The following is a 24,095-nucleotide window of genomic DNA, read 5'->3' on the forward strand; positions in this document are numbered from 1 at the left end:
GAACCAAAATAGCTGAGGTGGAACCAAAATCGATTCAGCGCTGCGCGCTGAGAGCACGTGTTGAAATATCGACCAGGTTGTGTCCTGTACCGGGTCTACCTGAATATGCCCACCAAATTTGAAGCAGATCCATCGAGAACTTTGGCCGTGCATCGCGAACAGACAGACAGACAGACAGACAGACAGACACTAGTCGTATATATATATAGAAGACTAGAATGAATACCCGCTTCGCCGGGTAGACGGCTTCGCCGGGAAGAAGTACTTAGAGCCGTACGCCGAACTATGGACCCGCCAAGCTTAGGTCCCTCCCAGATTCGTGGAATGGGAACAGCACGAAAATGATTCAGTGGCCATAATGCCATTCCTGACCATATCGAGTCCCATCCTTGTCGACGAATGTAACCGTGTTAATCACCTTTGGAGGCGAACTCCACTCAAACAGGACTGAGCAAGTTATGGCTTCTCAAAGGAAGGCCAGTACATAAAATTACGTTAAAATTAATATTAAAAGTCCTACGGTTTTGAGCCATTAAGGACTTGAGTGTTTGTCCGCTTTCAAAAAGAGGAAAGAAAGAAACAAAAAATAAGGAGAGGAGGGCAGGGGGTGGGGTTGAGTTGATAATGCTCTGTGGAATTTGTTAAAATGAAAAGTAGTTAAGATGTTTCTTGGTAAGAATTATAAGTCTGTATTCTATATCTTGAATAACGGGCTTGTAATATTATTTTTTTTTATTTCAAATCGAGTTAAAAAGTGGAACCTTTCAGAATCACCAATAAAACCAAATAGATGAGCAAGTAAGAGGAACACGAACAATAAATCTCAAAACTTTTTACAAATAAAAGGATTAAGATGTAACATAAAATTACACAAAAGCCGCCAGACCACATCACAAACAGAACTGAAGAATGCACAGGTGTTGCTTACATAGAGACACACACACTCACACACACACAAACACAGAGAAGCCGTATCTATAGAGAGATAGATGACAGTGTATTTTTCGCGTGGCTATAAATTGATTCGACCTTTGCACTTTTACAGTGAGGATAATTTACGGGTCCAATTTACGTTCTGTACACTGCGTTGACCTTCTAAAAATAGGTAACAGTAACAGAACGCCGGGAATATCCGAAGACGCTCAGCGCAGTGGACAGCGCAGTGTAGTAACTTACAACTGAACGGGAAAGCCACACGAAGGAAGGGAGATAAACGCCAAACACTGGAGAAGATAAGGAAGAGTTACTTATAATGGTGAAATGAACACAAAAACGAAAATGAGTTCAGCGCTGCGCGCTGAGAGCACGTGTTGAAATATTTCATCGATGATATTGTGTCCGGGGTGTAGCTGAATACGGTGTCCAAATTTGAAAAAGATCCACCGAGAACTTTGGCGTTGTGATGTGGTGTAGCGGCTATGGTGTGTCGGTATGGGGGCCCGGGTAAGCTGAGGTGGAACCAAAATAGCTGAGGTGGAACCAAAATCGGTTCCGCGCTGCGCGCTGAGAGCACGTGTTGAAATATCGACCAGGTTGTGTCGTGTCCCGGGTCTACTTGAATATGCCCACCAAATTTGAAGCAGATCCATCGAGAACTTTGGCCGTGCATCGCGAACTCACACACAGACACACACACAGACACACACACAGACACAAGTCGTATATATATATAGATGTCTCTGCTGTCATGAAAGGCCAGCCATGACATCAAGGTGTCCCTACGTACTTGTGTTTCGCAAAGACAATAGAGAAATGTGCACATCCTCGCAAAGCCAATACAAGCTAGCCATGTCCATAACTGTGTCTAATACAGTAAGACCTACAAGCCCCAATACAAGCTAACCATGTCCATAACTGTGTCTAATACAGTAAGACCTACAAGCCCCAATACAAGCTAGCCATGTCCATAACTGTGTCTAATACAGTAAGACATCCTCGTAAAGCCAATACAAGCTAGCCATGTCCATAACTGTGTCTAATACAGTAAGACATCCTCGTAAAGCCAATACAAGCTAGCCATGTCCATAACTGTGTCTAATACAGTAAGACCTACAAGCCCCAATACAAGCTAGCCATGTCCATAACTGTGTCTAATACAGCAAGACCTACAAGCAACTGGAGGGGCCAACACATCAGTAATTATGCTACCTTGCAACGGACATCACAATGCGCATCAAGTTATTCCAGCTGCCAGTGGCATGTACGACGTAAGGTTTCCCTAAATCAGCAATGACTCAAGTCTTATTGCAAACAAAGTAAGCAATATGTAGCGCTGAATCATCTTAATTATAAAGCCTGGTCGGTTATTATGGATAAAAGAAGCGGAAATCTATTTCTCTACTGTTTCAGATTGATTGCAATGCAGTCAATCACGAGGGCGATGGGGAGAAAATAATGCCACTGAGAAAAGCCGCTCTCCATTAGCCCGATGTCAGATGGATGTGACGTGTACTAAAAAAAATGACAGAGTGAAGTATATTGAATACCGTGTCCACGTTAAATGAAACGAAGATCTGCATGAAATGTAATAAAGGTTCGAGTCGACTGTAGACACACACACACACACACACACACAAACGAATTTTTTTGTGTATCCGGCTAATACGCTATTTTTCTTGCTCTGTTCATTCTCCGTGAGTGTTAATTTCAAAGCCAATCAAAAGAATCACAACAACATCGCGAGTCTTCTCATAGTCTAGAGTACATGCACCAGTCTCATTACAAATTCCTAATTGAAAATTATCTTCAGCTGTTCATCTTGTGGAATAGACATGTGAGCATCCTGCAGTTCAGTTGAGAAGACAATATAATATGTTCCTCTTCCAACCCCAGCTAACAGACCACAACGGAACAGCTGGTTGTATTGTGTTGGATCGTACTTGTCTCATCCACGATTCTTCACGACAAAAGGCTGGCGTGCAGATGACACGTGGAGCTAACAGCGCGGAGCTGTCCTTCAGTCAGTGTTGGCGGCACGGGTGATTAGTATATAGGTCTATGGTGCGGTGAACACGGCGGGTAATCACCACTAAGAGTCAATCAATGTTTCACTACCGCCAGTCACGCACACTCTTACTGCCGCTTACGGTATAGTACCCCCCCCCCCCCCCCACCCACCGCGCGTGTGTGTGTGTGTCCCACCCCCCCCCCTCTTTTTTTCTGACTGTCTGTGCCATAGTTCAATCGACAAACGACACTGGGCATTAGCGGTTACGCGAACAGAACGGCACGAATAGGTCAGATACCAAGAACTGAAGAAGTTCGGTCAGAGTTAGTGCACGTGTGCTTCTGCCAGAGTAGAGAGAGAGGGGGAAGGGGGTGGAGAGACTGAGGGTGGGGGGATGGAGAGAGGGGGAGAGAGAGGGAGAGAGAGAGAGAGAGAGAGAGGGGGGGGGCGGGGGGTAGTGTATGTGATAAGCCCCAAGCAGAAGTTGAGTAACCTAAAACGCCCTTTCCCCATCCAGTACTACCCTCCTGTGCACGCTATGTGTTACCGATATCTCACCTTGAGACGTGGGCACTGTTGAGGGAAATACACCACTCACTCTGGCCGTTCAAAGCACGTATGCCTCTCCTCTCTTCACATGGTTACACTGATCAACATACTGTTGGAACTTGTTTCTCATTAAATCAGTGCCAACGTCGGGGGGGAAAACAGCAGTGAGCTTGGCGCAGTAAGTCAGCAAACATACCGACAGTTCCACTATTGTCGTGAAACACATGCCAAATAATTGCCATTGCAAGACGATATGAGAGGACATAGAGCGCACACTGATCCGACTCGATACATTTGATTCAGTACTGACAACATTCTTAAATGTCCATGTGGTGACATCATTCTCGACAAGTTTGTTAAACTGAATGGAAACGGGTAGAGTAACTGAGTTGAAAAAGCGTGAAGTGGACCACTTGAACGGGGAAAGAACCTTAAAAAGCGAAGTCTACTTCACTTAGCTCGCTGCTGGAAGCTTTGGCGCATAACTGATTTCCGGTAAAAAGGCTTCGTGAAGCTAACTTCGGGCTCAATTTAAGGAGGCCTAAGTCCAACAGGACTGAAGAGGCCTGAAAAAGCCAGAACACGACCCTTACTCGTGTGTGGTGTCTGTCTTCACACCTGTGTTCTGTCCTTGGAGAAATTGAAGGAAACTGGGGGTGGTGCAGTTAGTCAAGGGGAAAGCGAGCACACATATCGTACTACAATATCAGGTCACGTTGGCATACAACCGGATTCAGGGATTTGTCTTCTTTGCTGCACGCAACAGTTCGTGCCTGCAATGTCATTGTTTCAGTAGTGATAAGTGTTGTTTTACGCCCTCACGGCAAAACCATTGTTGTTGTTGATTGATTGATTTTGTTTACGTCCTCTTAGGACCACGTTGGCCTATCTTGGGCCAGGTAGAAGCAAAACCATTAGGGGCATGACGAAACATCAGAACGTCCACCGAGAGGTTTACTGCTCCCTCTGATTCCTGGAACGACCAAAAGATAATGTTGTAGTTGTACACACAGGTGCTTTACGCCGCCAAGCATTGACTGTACTGAGCTAGCACAGCAGGGAAGGGGCGGGTAGAAGGAGAAAAACACATGCCTGCTGGAATGTCTCGGACCGCTTTAGGGTGGAACAGTGATAACCTTGTCCGGGATCAAAGCGTCTCCCTCCTGATAACACTAATAACAGCCCACATACGCTGCGCCTTCCCTGGATTCGTGTTGAGCGTAGGTAGGGAGACTGTACACCTAGTCATACCCAGCTGGTTCTACAAGGCCTCGATATGTTACAAACCTAGGATTCCACTGTCCTGTGGAGAGACTCAGTCTCACATACACGCTACTACAGACTCTACCGTCTTGTGAAGTGACTTCGGTCGCCTTTACAGTTCAGGCGCGATCGCGGCAGACTCCCTTATTTTTAAGGGAGGGAGAACTTGAGCTCCTGTCAGTCACTCCAGTACACGCGTTCGGAATGCACGATATGCGTGTGCTGATACGGTTAATTAAACACTTCCCTCGGCCTATGGAAACTTGACTCAGAGCCGAAGGCGCAGATCCTTTGCCCAGTCCATAAAACAAGAGGCACATACAATACGCGCACTTGACTTGACTTGGCACAGAGATATAGAATATTCTATATCTCTGTGGGTAGAAGAGACGAAATAGGTGAACAAGAATAATCAGATAATTATGTAATAGTGTTACTGCATTATAACAAACATTTAGTGTTAATGCTGCTACATTTAAATTAAAGCCATGGGTTTTTTTTAATGTGTGACGTCATGTTCTGTTTTTGTTTTTGTTTTTCTATCCGGGGTTGTAAGAATTTACATGACAAATACAGAAATGTGATCATGCAGGCGAGTTGCAATGATACAGGCAACACAGATTCCAGGCAGTTCGAGTTCATCATTGTCTGCTGTTGGTCTTTGAGCAGTCGCTGTTATTCAGAATAGTCCGGCGCCTGTGGTTGGACATGAATTGCGAAAGCTGTTCCGAGAAGGGTTTACAAATATTTATCAATTTTAAAAGGAATATAAAAAGGAAAAACATCAATCTATATACAAGTAAAGGCTGTAGTTATCTGTCTGTCGTGAAAAATGTCAATGTATTCAATGTTTTTCTTACACACTGGGTGTAAATCTTTCTTTCTTTATTTGGTGTTTAACGTCGTTTTCAACCGCTCACCTCCCACGTGCAAAACGTAGTGATATGCACACGCCAGAATAGCGCGGTAGTGTATTGTGCTAAGCAGGAAAGCGCGCTTTTCTGTATTCTTGTTAACTTTCTGAGCTTGTTTTGAATACAACCTATCATATCTATACGTTTTTGGAATCAGGAAACGATAAAGAATAAGATGAAATCATTTTTGGATCGATTTCTTACATTTTAATCGTAAGACTAATTAATTTATTTTCGTTAATTGTGATCACATTTTAAGAGTAAACATGACATATGTATGTATTTTTAGATTCAGAATATCATGAAGAATACAATGCAATCAATTTTAAATCTGTTTGCGAAAAATCGATTTTAATGACAACTTTAATGAGCAAACTCATTAATTAATTTGTAAGCCTCCAAGCTGAAATGCAATACCAAAGTCCGGGCGTCGTCGAAGATTACTTGACCAAAATTTCAACCAATTTGGTTTAAAAATGAGAGCGTGACAGTGCCGCCTCAACTTTTACGAAAAGCCGGATATGACGAAGAGCGGTTTAGTAGTTGTGCTGAGAAGGATAGCACGCTTTTCTGTACCTCTCTTCGTTTTAACTTTCTGAGCGTGTTTTTAATCCAAACATATCATATCTATATGTTTTTGGAATCAGGAACCGACAGGGAATAAGATGAAAGTGTTTTTAAATTGATTTCGGAAATTTAATTTTGATAATAATTTTTATATTTTTAATTTTCAGAGCTTGTTTTTAATCCAAATATAACATATTTATATGTTTTGGGAATCAGACAATGATGGAGAATAAGATAAACGTAAATTTGGATCGTTTTATAAAAAAATGTTTGTTTTTACAATTTTCAGATTTTTAATGACCAAAGTCATTAGTTAATTTTAAGCCACCAAGCTGAAATGCAATACCGAAGTCCGGGCTTCGTCGAAGATTACTTGACCAAAATTTCAACCAATTTGGTTTAAAAATGAGAGCGTGACAGTGCCGCCTCAACTTTCACGAAAAGCCGGATATGACGTCATAAAAGACATTTATCAAAAAAATGAAAAATATGTCTGGGGATATCATACTCAGGAACTCTCATGTCAAATTTCATTAAGATCGGTCCAGTAGTTTAGTCTGAATCGCTCTACACACACACACACACAGACACACACACACAGACACACACACAGACACAGACACAGACACACACACACACACACCACGACCCTCATCTCGATTCCCCCCTCTACGTTAAAACATTTAGTCAAAACTTGACTAAATGTAAAAACGGGTCTGGTTTGAGCAGTGACACAGGGAAATCTGTACATCAAACCTCTGCAGCATAGAGAAATTCTCTCCCCAAGTCTTCGGAGTTGTCAGCGTTTGGAAACTTGATAGTCTGCTACCGACGGGGAAAGTTCTTGACCTGCAGCATGGCAGGTCAAAATAACACACAGGGACCGAAGCGGCGGTGGAGCTTAATTGATACCGACATGGTTACTGCACAAACGGCCAGCTAAGCCACACCTCCTTTTGGCGCGTGCTGTGACTGCGCCTAGACTGTTTAGGCAATTCTACACACATTCCGCCAAATTCCGTCAAAGATGCTCATCTAGGGTAGCCTGGAATATCTTTGCTTCTACTGTACGCTTTTATAACTCAGTTCAGACGCGGTCCAGTCCAGACTCCCTTATTTTTAAGGAAGGGAGAACTTGAGCCCCTGTCAGTCACTCCAGAACACGCGTTCGGAATGCACGATAAGCGCGCGTGCTTGATACGGTCAGTTAAACACCTCCCTCGGCGTTTGGAAATTTGACACTGAGAGCCGAAGGCACAGCTCTGCCCAGTCCATAACTGATAAAACAAGAGGCACATACAATACACGGGGGTAGAGGAGACGAAATAGGTGAACAAGAATAATCAGATATGTAATAGTTTTACTGCATTATAACAAACATTTAGTGTTAATGCTGCTACATTTAAATTAAAGCCATGTTTTTTTTTAAGGTGTTGTTCTTTGAGCAGTCGCTGTTATTCAGAATAGTCCGGCGCCTGTGGGTGGACATGAATTGCGAAAGCTGTTCCGAGAAAGCCGGGTTTAAAAATATTTATCAATTTTAAAAGGAATATAAAAAGGACAAACATCAATCTACATACAAGTAAAGGCTGTAGTTATCTGTCTGTCGTGAAAAAGGTCAATGTATTCAATGTTTTCTTTACACACTGGGTGTAAATGAGAATTCATACATCTCAGCAACTTTTCAGTAAATGCGATACATGCAGATACACACACGAAATCAGCGGCAGCATGAACGAAAAGCCGAATTTCGATCACAATTTCGAAGTTATAATTGAAAACAATGAGAGTTTGAAAGGAATGAGCTCTGTTTGAAAGAAATAATTATAGACTGCTCAGTTATTTTGCTTTCGTTGGTAAACATTTTCACACACGACAAAACTAAATCCAAGAAGTAGTGTTTAGAAGCCGATCCTACACTGGGGGGTACAGGTAGCTTCCTACAAAGCTCACCTAAGCAATAAAGCTCCCCCACCCCCTCCCAGTGCAGGGGATATGCATGCTTCCTGTTTCTAAGTGCGGGTAGACAATCAGACTAGTGTCGGAAAAAGCGGGTTATAGTTCCTGCATCGCCACGACACCTGGGGTGTTGGTGTACCTTCTCACAATGTCTTTAGTCAAGTTATTACTTTCGGAAAGATAGCATCTAGGCTTATTACCCTGCCAAATTGTCTGAACAGCGAGGCGATGTGTTTGCAGAATTAGTGACACTCTCATGCAAGGATAAACATGGGGTTGTTTTATTCTTAACTTGACATCGCTAAGTTTTAATGCTTTTTTGGTTGTATCGTGATACAACTCATACAAACACGGAAGACATTTAAAGCATAATCTCAGTGTCAGAAGCACGTGCACGCACTAAAGACACGCTCCTCGATACTGTTGTAATTTAAAGTCATACCCCTATCCCGTCCTCATTTACCTCCTCGAATTTTGTGGGGGTATTCTTTACTTTGTCTTACATTCCTACTAAGGGTATAAGCCATTTTATGACCTTGACAGAACATGAAAAACCATTCCTTTCTAGATGTACATATGTATAGGTGTAGGCTTTAAGTGTGAGCTTTGCTTGTTGTGTTGTCACACATGTTTATATTGTACTATACATGCCACCCTGTATTTTCAGATTAAAATCTTGTTTAAACCAAAGGCACGCACGCCTAAGTGTTGTGAAGTTACACATTTCTTGCAAACTTCGGTAAAAATAATGGTAACTGTGTTTTATAAGAGTTTTTCAATTGTAGCTCTGCAAAAGCCACGATCGCCTACCATATCAATGTATGACTCCATGCTGTTAAAGAATGTGAAGGAATGTTTAGGATTTTGAACGGGAGCAATATCTTCCAAAGTAACCGAGTCGAGATAATAGAGCATAATTACTTCAATATTGAGCACAGACATATTTGTCGGAGAATGCAAAAATAATGTAAATAAAATCATTATGTGTGTGTTGAACTGTTACTTAGGTCAACTAATTCAATTGAAGTAGATTTAGTAAGATGTGAGTGTGTGTGTGTGTGTGTGTGTGTGTGTGTGTGTGTGTGTGTGAGTTTTAATAATGAGAGAAAATCGCCCGCCGTTTCCGTGTATCCGTGTTTCTGATTGTGGTGTGTGTGTGTGTGTGTGTGTGTGTGTGTGTGTGTGTGTGTGTGTGTGTGTGTGTGTGTGTGTGTGTATATGTGTGTATATTTATATATGTGTGACTGTGTGTGTGTGTGTGTCTGTTATTGCTGAGCATAAGTCATAATGATTCAAAAAGTTCAGAAAGCCTGCACTTGGTCAGATATGTATCTTTCAACCTTTCAGCTGAGTAAACTTTGATCAGTCTTTCTGTGCTCGAAGTTAAAAAACAAGTCGCGTAAAGCGAAAATACAATATTTAGTCAAGTAGCTGTCGAACTCACAGAATAAAACTGAACGCAATGCCATTTTTCAGCAAGACCGTATACTCGTAGCATCGTCAGTCCACCGCTCATGGCAAAGGCAGTGAAATTGACAAGAAGAGCGGGGTAGTAGTTGCGCTAAGAAGGATAGCACGCTTTTCTGTACCTCTCTTTGTTTTAACTTTCTGAGCGTGTTTTTAATCCAAACATATCATATCTATATGTTTTTGGAATCAGGAACCGACAAGGAATAAGATGAAAGTGTTTTTAAATTGATTTGGACAATTTAATTTTGATAATAATTTTTATATATTTAATTTTCAGAGCTTGTTTTTAATCCGAATATAACATATTTATATGTTTTTGAAATCAGCAAATGATGGAGAATAAGATAAACGTAAATTTGGATCGTTTTATACATTTTTATTTTTTTTTACAATTTTCAGATTTTTAATGACCAAAGTCCGGGCTTCGTCGAAGATTATTTGACCAAAATTCCAACCAATTTGGTTGAAAAATGAGGGCGTGACAGTGCCGCCTCAACTTTCACGAAAAGCCGGATATGACGTCATCAAAGACATTTATCCAAAAAATGAAAAAAACGTTCGGGGATTTCATACCCAGAAACTCTCATGTCAAATTTCATAAAGATCGGTCCAGTAGTTTAGTCTGAATCGCTCTACACACACACACAGACACACACACACACACACACACACACACACGCACACACACACGCACATACACCACGACCCTCGTTTCGATTCCCCCTCGATGTTAAAATATTTAGTCAAAACTTGACTAAATATAAAAACGGGCCTGGTTTGAGCAGTGACACAGGGACATCTGTACATCAAACCTCTGCAGCCCTACACAGAGAGAAATTCTCTCCACAGAGTCCAGAGTCTTCCGGAGTTGTCAGCGTTTGGAAACTTGATAGTCTGCTACCGACGGTGGGAAAGTTCTTGACCGCAGCATGGCAGGTCAAAATAACACACTGGGACCGAAGCGGCGGTGGAGCTTAATTGATACCGACATGGTTACTGCACAAACGGCTATCTAAGCCCCTCCTCTTACTGGCACGTGCGAAGACTGCGATGGCGCGTGCTGGGACTGCGCCTAGACTGAACTGACCATTCTACCAAAGCTATTACGCTGCTGTCATTTGGAGAGAACGCTAGTGTGAACCACTGAGTTATATATGTTTCTGTGGTGTAAATCTTTACAACGGATCGTTTTGTGACTGTGGAAAGTCACGCATACCAAAGACATTCTCCTGCAGAATACAGTCTCGGTATCAATTAAGCTCCACCGCCGCTTCGGTCCCAGTGTGTTATTTTGACCTGCCATGCTGCGGTCAAGAACTTTCCCACCGTCGGTAGCGGACTATCAAGTTTCCAAACGCTGACAACTCCGGAAGACTCTGGACTCTGTGGAGAGAATTTCTCTCTGTGTAGGGCTGCAGAGGTTTGATGTACAGATGTCCCTGTGTCACTGCTCAAACCAGGCCCGTTTTTATATTTAGTCAAGTTTTGACTAAATATTTTAACATCGAGGGGGAATCGAAACGAGGGTCGTGGTGTATGTGCGTGTGTGTGTGCGTGTGTGTGTGTGTGTGTGTGTGTGTGTGTCTGTGTGTGTGTGTAGAGCGATTCAGACTAAACTTTATGAAATTTGACATGAGAGTTTCTGGGTATGAAATCCCCGAACGTTTTTTTCATTTTTTGGATAAATGTCTTTGATGACGTCATATCCGGCTTTTCGTGAAAGTTGAGGCGGCACTGTCACGCCCTCATTTTTCAACCAAATTGGTTGGAAATTTTGGTCAAGTAATCTTCGACGAAGCCCGGACTTTGGTCATTAAAAATCTGAAAATTGTAAAAAAAATATAAAAATGTATAAAACGATCCAAATTTACGTTTATCTTATTCTCCATCATTTGCTGATTTCAAAAACATATAAATATGTTATATTCGGATTAAAAACAAGCTCTGAAAATTAAATATATAAAAATTATTATCAAAATTAAATTGTCCAAATCAATTTAAAAACACTTTCATCTGGCTTATTCCTTGTCGGTTCCTGATTCCAAAAACATATAGATATGATATGTTTGGATTAAAAACACGCTCAGAAAGTTAAAACAAAGAGAGGTACAGAAAAGCGTGCTATCCTTCTTAGCGCAACTACTACCCCGCTCTTCTAGTCAATTTCACTGCCTTTGCCATGAGCGGTGGACTGACGATGCTACGAGTATACGGTCTTGCTGAAAAATGGCATTGCGTTCAGTTTTATTCTGTGAGTTCGACAGCTACTTGACTAAATATTGTATTTTCGCTTTACGCGACTTGTTTTTTAACTTCGAGCACAGAAAGACTGATCAAAGTTTACTCAGCTGAAAGGTTGAAAGATACATATCTGACCAAGTGCAGGCTTTCTGAACTTTTTGAATCATTATGACTTATGCTCAGCAATAACAGACACACACACACACACACACAGTCACACATAAATAAATATATACACATATACACACACACGTGACACACACACACACACACACACACACACACACACACACACACACACACACACACACACACACACCACAATCAGAAATACGGATACACGGAAACGGCGGGCGATTTTCTCTCATTATTCAAACTCACACACACACACACACACACACACACACACACACACACACACACTCACATCTTACTAAATCTACTTCAATTGAATTAGTTGACCTAAGTAACAGTTCAACACACACATAATGATTTTATTTACATTATTTTTGCATTCTCCGACAAATATGTCTGTGCTCAATATTGAAGTAATTATGCTCTATTATCTCGACTCGGTTACTTTGGAAGATATTGCTCCCGTTCAAAATCCTAAACATTCCTTCACATTCTTTAACAGCATGGAGTCATACATTGATATGGTAGGCGATCGTGGCTTTTGCAGAGCTACAATTGAAAAACTCTTATAAAACACAGTTACCATTATTTTTACCGAAGTTTGCAAGAAATGTGTAACTTCACAACACTTAGGCGTGCGTGCCTTTGGTTTAAACAAGATTTTAATCTGAAAATACAGGGTGGCATGTATAGTACAATATAAACATGTGTGACAACACAACAAGCTAAGCTCACACTTAAAGCCTACACCTATACATATGTACATCTAGAAAGGAATGGTTTTTCATGTTCTGTCAAGGTCATAAAATGGCTTATACCCTTAGTAGGAATGTAAGACAAAGTAAAGAATACCCCCACAAAATTCGAGGAGGTAAATGAGGACGGGATAGGGGTATGACTTTAAATTACAACAGTATCGAGGAGCGTGTCTTTAGTGCGTGCACGTGCTTCTGACACTGAGATTATGCTTTAAATGTCTTCCGTGTTTGTATGAGTTGTATCACGATACAACAAAAAAAGCATTAAAACTTAGCGATGTCAAGTTTTAATGAATAAAACAACCCCATGTTTATCCTTGCATGAGAGTGTCACTAATTCTGCAAACACATCGCCTCGCTGTACAGACAATTTGGCAGGGTAATAAGCCTAGATACTATCTTTCCGAAAGTAATAACTTGACTAAAGACATTGTGAGAAGGTACACCAACACCCCAGGTGTCGTGGCGATGCAGGAACTATAACCCGCTTTTTCCGACACTAGTCTGATTGTCTACCCGCACTTAGAAACAGGAAGCATGCATATCCCCTGCACTGGGAGGGGGTGGGGGAGCTTTATTGCTTAGGTGAGCTTTGTAGGAAGCTACCTGTACCCCCCAGTGTAGGATCGGCTTCTAAACACTACTTCTTGGATTTAGTTTTGTCGTGTGTGAAAATGTTTACCAACGAAAGCAAAATAACTGAGCAGTCTATAATTATTTCTTTCAAACAGAGCTCATTCCTTTCAAACTCTCATTGTTTTCAATTATAACTTCGAAATTGTGATCGAAATTCGGCTTTTCGTTCATGCTGCCGCTGATTTCGTGTGTGTATCTGCATGTATCGCATTTACTGAAAAGTTGCTGAGATGTATGAATTCTCATTTACACCCAGTGTGTAAAGAAAACATTGAATACATTGACCTTTTTCACGACAGACAGATAACTACAGCCTTGTATGTAGATTGATGTTTGTCCTTTTTATATTCCTTTTAAAATTGATAAATATTTTTAAACCCGGCTTTCTCGGAACAGCTTTCGCAATTCATGTCCACCCACAGGCGCCGGACTATTCTGAATAACAGCGACTGCTCAAAGAACAACACCTTAAAAAAAAACATGGCTTTAATTTAAATGTAGCAGCATTAACACTAAATGTTTGTTATAATGCAGTAAAACTATTACATATCTGATTATTCTTGTTCACCTATTTCGTCTCCTCTACCCCCGTGTATTGTATGTGCCTCTTGTTTTATCAGTTATGGACTGGGCAGAGCTGTGCCTTCGGCTCTCAGTGTCAAATTTCCAAACGCCGAGGGAGGTGTTTAACTGACCGTATCAAGCACGCGCGCTTATCGTGCATTCCGAACGCGTGTTCTGGAGTGACTGACAGGGGCTCAAGTTCTCCCTTCCTTAAAAATAAGGGAGTCTGGACTGGACCGCGTCTGAACTGAATAGTGTTACCCGTACTCCAGAAGACAGCCCGATGTGTGTGACTGTTGGCGAGCTGTGAAGGTGACGAGAGGTGAGCTCTATAAATAATTATATCTATACGATGTCGGCGGGGCGGGAAGGACAGGGGCCCAAGGTAACACATCTGGCCATACAATCTGACACCTCTCCATTCCAGTCTCTGCCGCCACCAGCACGTGCAGCGAGCACAGAGATATATCTCTGTGGCAGCGAGAGGGGCAGAGATAGGACTACTGGCTTGAGTCAGTGTGTGTACCCCGTCAGTACCGCACCGTGACTGCACCCCGCAGTGCCAGGGTAGATGCTCGACTCAGTCGTAGTGTTTCCTCGCGGCAACAGTCAATACCAGTAGGTGTTGCGCGTTCCGTTTTCATCGGTGCTGTGGTGTCTTGATCAGCTGTTGTTGTGTGCAAGGTTAGTGAGACTGAGATTCGAACCATCAGTTGTGTCCGTGTTACAGGGTAGACACTGTATTCCTGCCTAACGTATCCTCCTCACAGCACCGTCCAACCCAGTGTGTCTTACATCTGTTTTATGAGTTGGTGCTGTGTTGTGTTGATCAACTGTTGTTGTGTGCAAGGTTAGTGTGAGACTCGAACCATTGCCCGGGTAGACACCGTACTGTATTCCTATCTTCATAGCGCCGTCAAACCCAGTACAGAGTAGGTTACATTTTGCATGAGTGCGGTGCTGTGTTGTGTTGATCAACTGTTGTTGTGTATACAATTAGTCAGCGGAGTGAATTGTGCCAGAGCTGCAGCCCGGCATTTTACACACGTCTGTGGGGACACTTTGTCCTCGTCGCGTGTTCCTGCAAGTGTCGTCACCCCCTAGTGTTACACCTTCATATTTGATGAATGCCTCGCCGAGACTGATGGTCAGCTGTTCTCGTTATACGCCCAGTCCCAGTGGAGAAACACTCGGGCCATTCTCTGCGCTGGGACCAAAGGAATATCTTTGCTCAGTGGGCAGATGGTGGCAAGGAAAGGTTGTAGACAAAAGCAAGGCCCCTAGTTCCGATGTGTACGTGTCTGGACCTCACAACAGTGTCTGTGTGACCAGTATTCAGTGGTAGGTACTGCAATACAACGATTTATTGCGGTGTGGGTAGTTGGTGGCAAGTAAGGTTGTAGTGTAAGCACCGAGATATATAGACTGTGTTAGCAAGGCCCCTAGTTCCAATGTGCACGTGCCTGTTCCGAACAAAACTGCATGTGTGCAGGCACCCTAATGTGGCAAAACACAAAGAGGACAGATGGTGGTGAGCGAGGGTGTAGGAGCCAGGTACATCCCATACCCCAGATTAAGACAGCGGTGAGCAAATATAGAATTGTTAATTCAATACCAATGTGCACGTGCCTGTGGTGGTTGTAGCGGTGCTGGTGGAGTTGAGGTGTAATGCGGAACAGCGTAGGGCGTGAGGCGTGTTCACTGTGTCAGTTATTTCAAGCTGTATACCAGCTGGCTAACAGCTTTTCTACAACCCCCCCCCCCCCCCCCTTCTTTGCACAGACGAGGGAGGGGGCCATTATTAGTGTTCACCCAGCTAATCATCTAATCATGCCCCCCACACCCGACCTTCCTTGCACCCGTACCCGCTAACACACCACAGACACAACGCGAGGGGGAGGGGGGTGGGGTAAACTAAAATCTGCAGAGCGATCTAATGTAGATCATAAGATGTCTATGCCTTGGGGTGCAGGGTGTTTACTGAATGCGAGGAAGCACGGTGCGGATTGCTGAACCAGGGGCCGATACATAACGACCCCTAAACGAGGAAGTGATCAATGCTCACTTTGCTTGCATTGCAGTCTCTCGCCACACCAAGGCTCTGTTGTTGTGCGCTCGTTTCAAGTGTTTTTGGGCTAAGTCCTCGAGTAGGCCTACTATGCAGTATTCAAATACGTTATGTGTGTAATACAATTCAGACAACAGGCTGCGTCCGTGGCCGTGGTTTACACAGACCGAACACACACCCCGACACACACACACACACACCGACACACACACCATATAAGCCTATCTCCGTTTGCATTTTATCTCCGTGAACCAGTGATCACTCGGAGAGAGAGAGAGAGAGAGAGAGAGAGAGAGAGAGAGAGAGAGAGAGAGAGAGAGAGAGAGAGAGAGAGCATGATTGTTATCTCCATAATGAATCACTCATTAACATCCGAGGCATGCAAGCGCTCACTTGAATTTTCAACGCCCCAGTATTTAAGAAAGGGCATCGAGAGGAAAAAAAGGCGCCCGAAGAAGTTGAGGAAACCACTCCCCTGTTGATTTCGATTCGCGACGCGAGCTGTTTGCACGGGGTCAAATGTGGGCACAGTGTGAGAGTGTCAAATGTGGGCACAGTGTGAGAGTGTCAAATGTGGGCACAGTGTGAGAGTGTCAAATGTGGGCACAGTGTGAGAGTGTCAAATGTGGGCACAGTGTGAGAGTGTCAAATGTGGGCACAGTGTGAGAGTGTCAAATGTGGGCACAGTGTGAGAGTGTCAAATGTGGGCACAGTGTGAGAGTGTCAAATGTGGGCACAGTGTGAGAGTGTCAAATGTGGGCACAGTGTGAGAGTGTCAAATGTGGGCACAGTGTGAGAGTGTCAAATGTGGGCACAGTGTGAGAGTGTCAAATGTGGGCACAGTGTGAGAGTGTCAAATGTGGGCACAGTGTGAGACGTTTTCAATCTGTCGGCTTTGCAACTCGCGTTCCCTGCAACTGTTCCGATACTAATCACTGTCATCACACACACAAACGAACTCGCACACAGAGCAGAAAGTATTGTATCCTTGTTTGTATAATTATGTGCACGCACACACCACGCAGACACGTGCACGCAGGCACACACTACACACATGCACGCACGCACACATAGTAGAAAAACTGCATACGTTTGTGTATCTGTCCGAGCGCACACCACACACTCACACACACATGCACGCACGCACACAAAGTAGAAAGAAATGTACATTATCTCAGTATTCGCCCGCACACCACACACACACAGTCCCATTGCTGTCATCAGCACCTGCTGTGTCCATTAACTGAACGATTGCTTCATATTCCTCATGCACGATCGACATAAGATTAACGACTAAGATGTGATTGTGAAATTGACTTACAGCATAACTGATAACGGTCGCCCAGACACTGTTGCAAGCAGATGATTGTGGCTCAGCAAACACTTGAACAGTTCAGACGCGGTCCAGTCCAGACTCCCTTATTTTTAAGGAAGGGAGAACTTGAGCCCCTGTCAGTCACTCCAGAACACGCGTTCGGAATGCACGATAAGCGCGCGTGCTTGATACGGTCAGTTAAACACCTCCCTCGGCGTTTGGAAATTTGACACTGAGAGCCGAAGCCACAGCTCTGCCCAGTCCATAACTGATAAAACAAGAGGCACATACAATACACGGGGGTAGAGGAGACGAAATAGGTGAACAAGAATAATCAGATATGTAATAGTTTTACTGCATTATAACAAACATTTAGGGTTAATGCGGCTACATTTAAATTAAAGCCATGGTTTTTTTTAAGGTGTTGTTCTTTGAGCAGTCGCTGTTATTCAGAATAGTCCGGCGCCTGTGGGTGGACATGAATTGCGAAAGCTGTTCCGAGAAAGGTTTAAAAATATTTATCAATTTTAAAAGGAATATAAAAAGGACAAACATCAATCTACATACAAGTAAAGGCTGTAGTTATCTGTCTGTCGTGAAAAAGGTCAATCATGACAATGTATTCAATGTTTTCTTTACACACTGGGTGTAAATGAGAATTCATACATCTCAGCAACTTTTCAGTAAATGCGATACATGCAGATACACACACGAAATCAGCGGCAGCATGAACGAAAAGCCGAATTTCGATCACAATTTCGAAGTTATAATTGAAAACAATGAGAGTTTGAAAGGAATGAGCTCTGTCTGAAAGAAATAATTATAGACTGCTCAGTTATTTTGCTTTCGTTGGTAAACATTTTCACACACGACAAAACTAAATCCAAGAAGTAGTGTTTAGAAGCCGATCCTACACTGGGGGGTACAGGTAGCTTCCTACAAAGCTCACCTAAGCAATAAAGCTCCCCCACCCCCTCCCAGTGCAGGGGATATGCATGCTTCCTGTTTCTAAGTGCGGGTAGACAATCAGACTAGTGTCGGAAAAAGCGGGTTATAGTTACATTTTCCTAGCACTGTGAACACATTTTTCGATGTCAGTTTTGGTTTGGTTTGTTTTAATTTGCTTGCTGGGGATTTTTTTCTTGTTTTGTTTTGCCGATGTAATTGAAAACAATTCTGGAGTCGTGTTTGAGTCGTGAATGCACTTAATGAAGTTTTCATAAGTGTTGTGAAGTTACACATTTCTTGCAAACTTCGGTAAAATGGTAACTGTGTTTTATAAGAGTTTTTCAATTGTAGCTCTGCAAAAGCCACGATCGCCTACCCTATCAATGTATGACTCCATGCTGTTAAAGAATGTGAAGGAATGTTTAGGATTTTGAACGGGAGCAATATCTTCCAAAGTAACCGAGTCGAGATAATAGAGCATAATTACTTCAATATTGAGCACAGACATATTTGTCGGAGAATGCAAAAATAATGTAAATAAAATCATTATGTGTGTGTTGAACTGTTACTTAGGTCAACTAATTCAATTGAAGTAGATTTAGTAAGATGTGAGTGTGTGTGTGTGTGTGTGTGTGTGTGTGTGTGTGTGTGTGTGTGTGTGTGTGTGTGTGTGTGTGTGTGTGTGTGTGTGTGTGTGAGTTTGAATAATGAGAGAAAATTGCCCGCCGTTTCCGTGTATCCGTGTTTCTGATTGTGGTGTGTGTGTGTGTGTGTGTGTGTGTGTGTGTGTGTGTGTGTGTGTGTGTGTGTATGTGTGTATGTGTGTGTGTGTGTCACGTGTGTGTGTATATGTGTGTATATTTATATATGTGTGTGTGTGTGTGTGTGTGTGTGTCTGTTATTGCTGAGCATAAGTCATAATGATTCAAAAAGTTCAGAAAGCCTGCACTTGGTCAGATATGTATCTTTCAACCTTTCAGCTGAGTAAACTTTGATCAGTCTTTCTGTGCTCGAAGTTAAAAACAAGTCGCGTAAGGCGAAAATACAATATTTAGTCAAGTAGCTGTCGAACTCACAGAATGAAACTGAACGCAACGCAACGCAGCAAGACCGTATACTCGTAGCATCGTCACTCCACCGCCCGTGGCAAAGGCAGTGCCCGTGGAATTGACAAGAAGAGCGGGGTATTCGTTGCGCTGAGAAGGATAGCACGCTTTTCTGTACCTCTCTTCGTTTTAACTTTCTGAGCGTGTTTTTAATCCAAACATATCATATCTATATATTTTTGGAATCAGGAACCGACAAGGAATAAGATGAAAGTGTTTTTAAATTGATTTCGACAATTTAATTTTGATAATAATTTTTATATATTAAATTTTCAGAGCTTGTTTTTAATCCAAATATAACATATTTATATGTTTTTGGAATCAGCAAATGATGGAGAATAAGATAAACGTAAATTTGGATCGTTTTATAAATTTTTATTTTTTTTTACAATTTTCAGATTTTTAATGACCTAAGTCATTAATTAATTTTTAAGCCACCAAGCTGAAATGCAATACCGAACCCCGGGCTTCGTCGAAGATTACTTGACCAAAATTTCAACCAATTTGGTTGAAAAATGAGGGCGTGACAGTGCCGCCTCAACTTTCACGAAAAGCCGGATATGACGTCATCAAAGACATTTATCAAAAAAATGAAAAAAACGTTCGGGGATTTCATACCCAGGAACTCTCATGTCAAATTTCATAAAGATCGGTCCAGTAGTTTAGTCTGAATCGCTCTACACACACACACAGACACACACACACACGCACACACACACACACACACACGCACATACACCACGACCCTCGTTTCGATTCCCCCTCGATGTTAAAATATTTAGTCAAAACTTGACTAAATATAAAACAAGTCGCGTAAGGCGAAAATACAATATTTAGTCAAGTAGCTGTCGAACTCACAGAATGAAACTGAACGCAATGCAATTTTTCAGCAAGACCGTATACTCGTAGCATCGTCAGTCCACCGCTCATGGCAAAGGCAGTGAAATTGACAAGAAGAGCGGGGTAGTAGTTGCGCTAAGAAGGATAGCACGCTTTTCTGTACCTCTCTTCGTTTTAACTTTCTGAGCGTCTTTTTAATCCAAACATATCATATCTATATGTTTTTGGAATCAGGAACCGACAAGGAATAAGATGAAGGTGTTTTTAAATTGATTTGGACAATTTAATTTTGATAATAATTTTTATATATTTAATTTTCAGAGCTTGTTTTTAATCCGAATATAACATATTTATATGTTTTTGGAATCAGAAAATGATGGAGAATAAGATAAACGTAAATTTGGATCGTTTTATAAATTTTTAATTTTTTTTACAATTTTCAGATTTTTAATGACCAAAGTCATTAATTAATTTTTAAGCCACCAAGCTGAAATCCAATACCGAAGTCCGGGCTTCGTCGAAGATTGCTTGACCAAAATTTCAATCAATTTGGTTGAAAAATGAGGGCGTGACAGTGCCGCCTCAACTTTCACGAAAAGCCGGATATGACGTCATCAAAGACATTTATCAAAAAAATGAAAAAAACGTTCGGGGATTTCATTCCCAGGAACTCTCATGTCAAATTTCATAAAGATCGGTCCAGTAGTTTGGTCTGAATCGCTCTACACACACGCACACACACACACACACACACACACACACACACACACACACGCACATACACCACTACCCTCGTCTCGATTCCCCCCTCTACGTTAAAACATTTAGTCATTACTTGACTAAATATAAAAACGGGCCTGGTTTGAGCAGTGACACAGGGAAATCTGTACATCAAACCTCTCAGCAGCCCTACACAGAGAGAAATTCTCTCCACAGAGTCCAGAGTCTTCCGGAGTTGTCAGCGTTTGGAAACTTGATAGTCTGCTACCGATGGTGAGAAAGTTCTTGACCGCAGCATGGCAGAAGCGGCGGTGGAGCTTAATTGATACCGACATGGTTACTGCACAAACGGCCAGCTAAGCCCCTCCTCTTACTGGCACGTGCGAGCACTGCGATGGCGCGTGCTAGGACTGCGCCTAGACTGTGAACTCGGTTCAGTGCAGTATTGTCTTGCCCGTTTCCTTCCTGTGTTTTGGGGTGACGCTACCAAACACCGTGTTATCTACAGTGTCTGGCACAGTCCACAGTTAAGACTCGCCATTACCATTCCGTTATTACCGGACAATAGAGACGGCATTTCATAATTGTAATGAACCATCAAGACTGCGTCTGAATTGAAAACAATGACGTACAATGCCCCGTGGTGCTGGCACGCTTGATCTCTGTCTTTCAATAAGTGTGTTTGTCTCGGCTTCAGTTCACTTTTGGGCTTTTTTCATTCGCATCACCACCGTAGAATCATACCTGATTCCATTATCATCTGCAAAAGTATGGTTTGTCTGTGGTTTTCATCAAACCTAAATTAGAATGTTATCCTGAAATGTAGGGTTTTTCACTGGGTATTCGTTCACGCCATCATGTCTGTTGGAACTCGCAAAGCAAGACAAGACAAGACAAAAGAGTGAGAAATGATGAGTAGCGATAAACAACAAAGTGAGTGATGTTGACGTTCAACAGATTGGCAAGCTCTATACTCTTTCCCCGATTGTCAGATGCAATCGCGATCCACAGTGTTGTTTTGCGGTTTGCAGCGAAAGGTTAGGAAGCTGCAGGGAAAACGGGGGGGGGGGGGGGGGGGGGGGGGGGGGGGGGGGGGTCTGAGTCAGACAAGCTCTGTCCTCTTTCAGCGAGTGAGTTGGTGTGTGCAATGTGGGTCTTTTCCAGGTTTGCTGAGTAAACACTGACACGGCTGTGAATCACTTCCCTACCCCCCCCCCCCCTCCCCCCCCACACACACACACTGTTACCTGTACCCCCCCCCCTTTATCCTCCCCGAGTTGAAATTCACTCTACCTGTGCACCTTTGGGTCTCATTCGCTGCACTGACAATTCTGCCCCCCCCCCCCCCTCCCGATTTTACCGGTATGTATTTCAGCACAGGCCTGTAGAACTTGCCCCCCCCCCCCTTTACTCTACCTGGACTTTATCCAGCATGTGCCTGTGGATCTTGGGGCTTTACTCGCTGCACTGACATTCTGCCCCACCCCTTTCTTGCCTCTGTCTCTCTGCGTACGTGTGTTCATGCCTTTCATTTCTCTTCCTGGTCTTTCTTTTTTTGAGCACATCCGTGATGTGTGCACCTGTGCACCGCAAGGCAAAACGTTAGGGTGCAGGTATTTAACGTCCGGCTTTGTTGGTATTGGCAGTGTCGTCACGAGTGTTGTTGGGAGTCGCGAAGTGTCAGGTAAGGAAGGATATCTGTGTTTGTTGTCATCTCTCTGTGTCTGTAACTGCTGGAACAACTGTGGAGGGTACAGTACATTGACATACCCTTATCGGGCACATGTGTGTGTGTGTGTGTGTTGTGCTGTGTATATATATAATTATGTCTGTGTGTGTGTGTGTTGTGTATCTATATATGTGTGTGTGTGTGTGTGTGTGTGTGTGTGTGTGAATCAGAATCAGAATTTATTGTCATTAAAGCACAGAGCCTATTGACACATACAAGATATATAAGTACAGGAAAACAGCAATATAACATAACATACATGTAATACAAAACCAAGTGGAACAGGGTGAACAAAGAGGACCTGAAGATGAGCATAAGTTATTGAGGACAGTCGGAAGACGCATTGCACCTGCGTAGTTGAAAACAATCGTACACATATTTTGCCAATTGCCTTTGGATGTCGCTGTCAGTAAACAAAGAACTGACTCTTATTTCATCACTGCCGGTGGAAGTATTCGGTAATAACTGTTGCCTGAGATGAGCATACATTGTACACGAATCAAGGAAGTGAAGTTCATCCTCCACCACTCCACAGTTTCTGCATAGTCTTTCCTCCCTTGGTGTTCCCGTGTATCTGCCCTTTTCGATTTCTAAGTCATGGGCTCATAGCCTGTCTGTATTCTTGTGTTAGCAAAAGATAGGGTTGTAGAGAGTAGTCGTGTGACACTCCCTTGTAAAACTGTAGTTTGGATGAGTTTCCTTCTTTTTTTGTCCTCCAGAGCCTGACAAATTGAGTTTCTACATGTTTTGTTAGCGCGTGTTTCAGTCTTGCCGGGTGTATTGTGCTTTGGTTTTGCCACACGTGTTTGAAACCTGAGGAAGTCAGGAACTCGCGTACAAATAAGAGCCATTTATTTTCCTCTTTTATGTTCTTGTGAGAGAAGGCTTGGGTAAGTTTGCCTAAGAAGCCCATGTTGGTCAGATTCCATGATGTGTAACCAAAATGATATGATCTGTCCCAATATTTTTGTGCTGATCGGAAATCTGCCCAATTCAGCCAGTACTGGGAAATTCATTGATTTTCTGTGTACTCCTAAAAGTTGCTTGCAGAATTTCATGTGTACGTTTTCATGCGGAAGGACAGTCGTTATACATTTTTCAAGGAGATTATTCTCAAGGTTCTGCGTGTCCTTTAGGTTTATATCTTTGCAGTAAGGGAGCCACATTTCAGAGCCAAAGGTCAGAATGAAGTCATCTTTTTATAGACACGTTTTCACCAAGGGACCAAGTGTGCAAAACGGGATGATATATATATATATATATATGAATATAATAATTATATACTACACATTTCTCACTGTTGTGTCAGCGCGTGGGCAATATATATATCAGAATTATACATCAATTTTACATCAGAATGATACTT

General features: G+C 42.6%; 2 protein-coding genes across 5 annotated transcripts in view; one reads left to right on the forward strand and one right to left on the reverse strand.

Moving 5' to 3' along the window:
* The window catches only part of LOC138959836 (set1/Ash2 histone methyltransferase complex subunit ASH2-like), a 73,709-nt gene that overhangs the window by 8,108 nt on the left and 41,506 nt on the right, over nt 1–24,095 (reverse strand). The gene's annotated exons all lie outside the window — the stretch shown is intronic.
* Nucleotides 14,263–24,095, forward strand: part of LOC138959835 (serine/arginine repetitive matrix protein 5-like) — a 35,382-nt gene continuing 25,549 nt past the window's right edge. The window contains exon 1 of one of the 3 annotated variants that reach the window (XM_070331471.1): nt 14,263–14,325. The gene's annotated coding sequence lies outside the window, so the exon portion shown is untranslated. Of the gene's footprint in view, nt 14,326–14,583; nt 14,688–22,529; nt 22,685–24,095 lie in introns of those variants that run through there. The other 2 variants (XM_070331470.1, XM_070331469.1) reach the window with 2 other exon arrangements.

This window comes from Littorina saxatilis, linkage group LG2, assembly GCF_037325665.1.
Source record: "Littorina saxatilis isolate snail1 linkage group LG2, US_GU_Lsax_2.0, whole genome shotgun sequence".
Lineage (NCBI taxonomy): Eukaryota > Metazoa > Mollusca > Gastropoda > Littorinimorpha > Littorinidae > Littorina > Littorina saxatilis.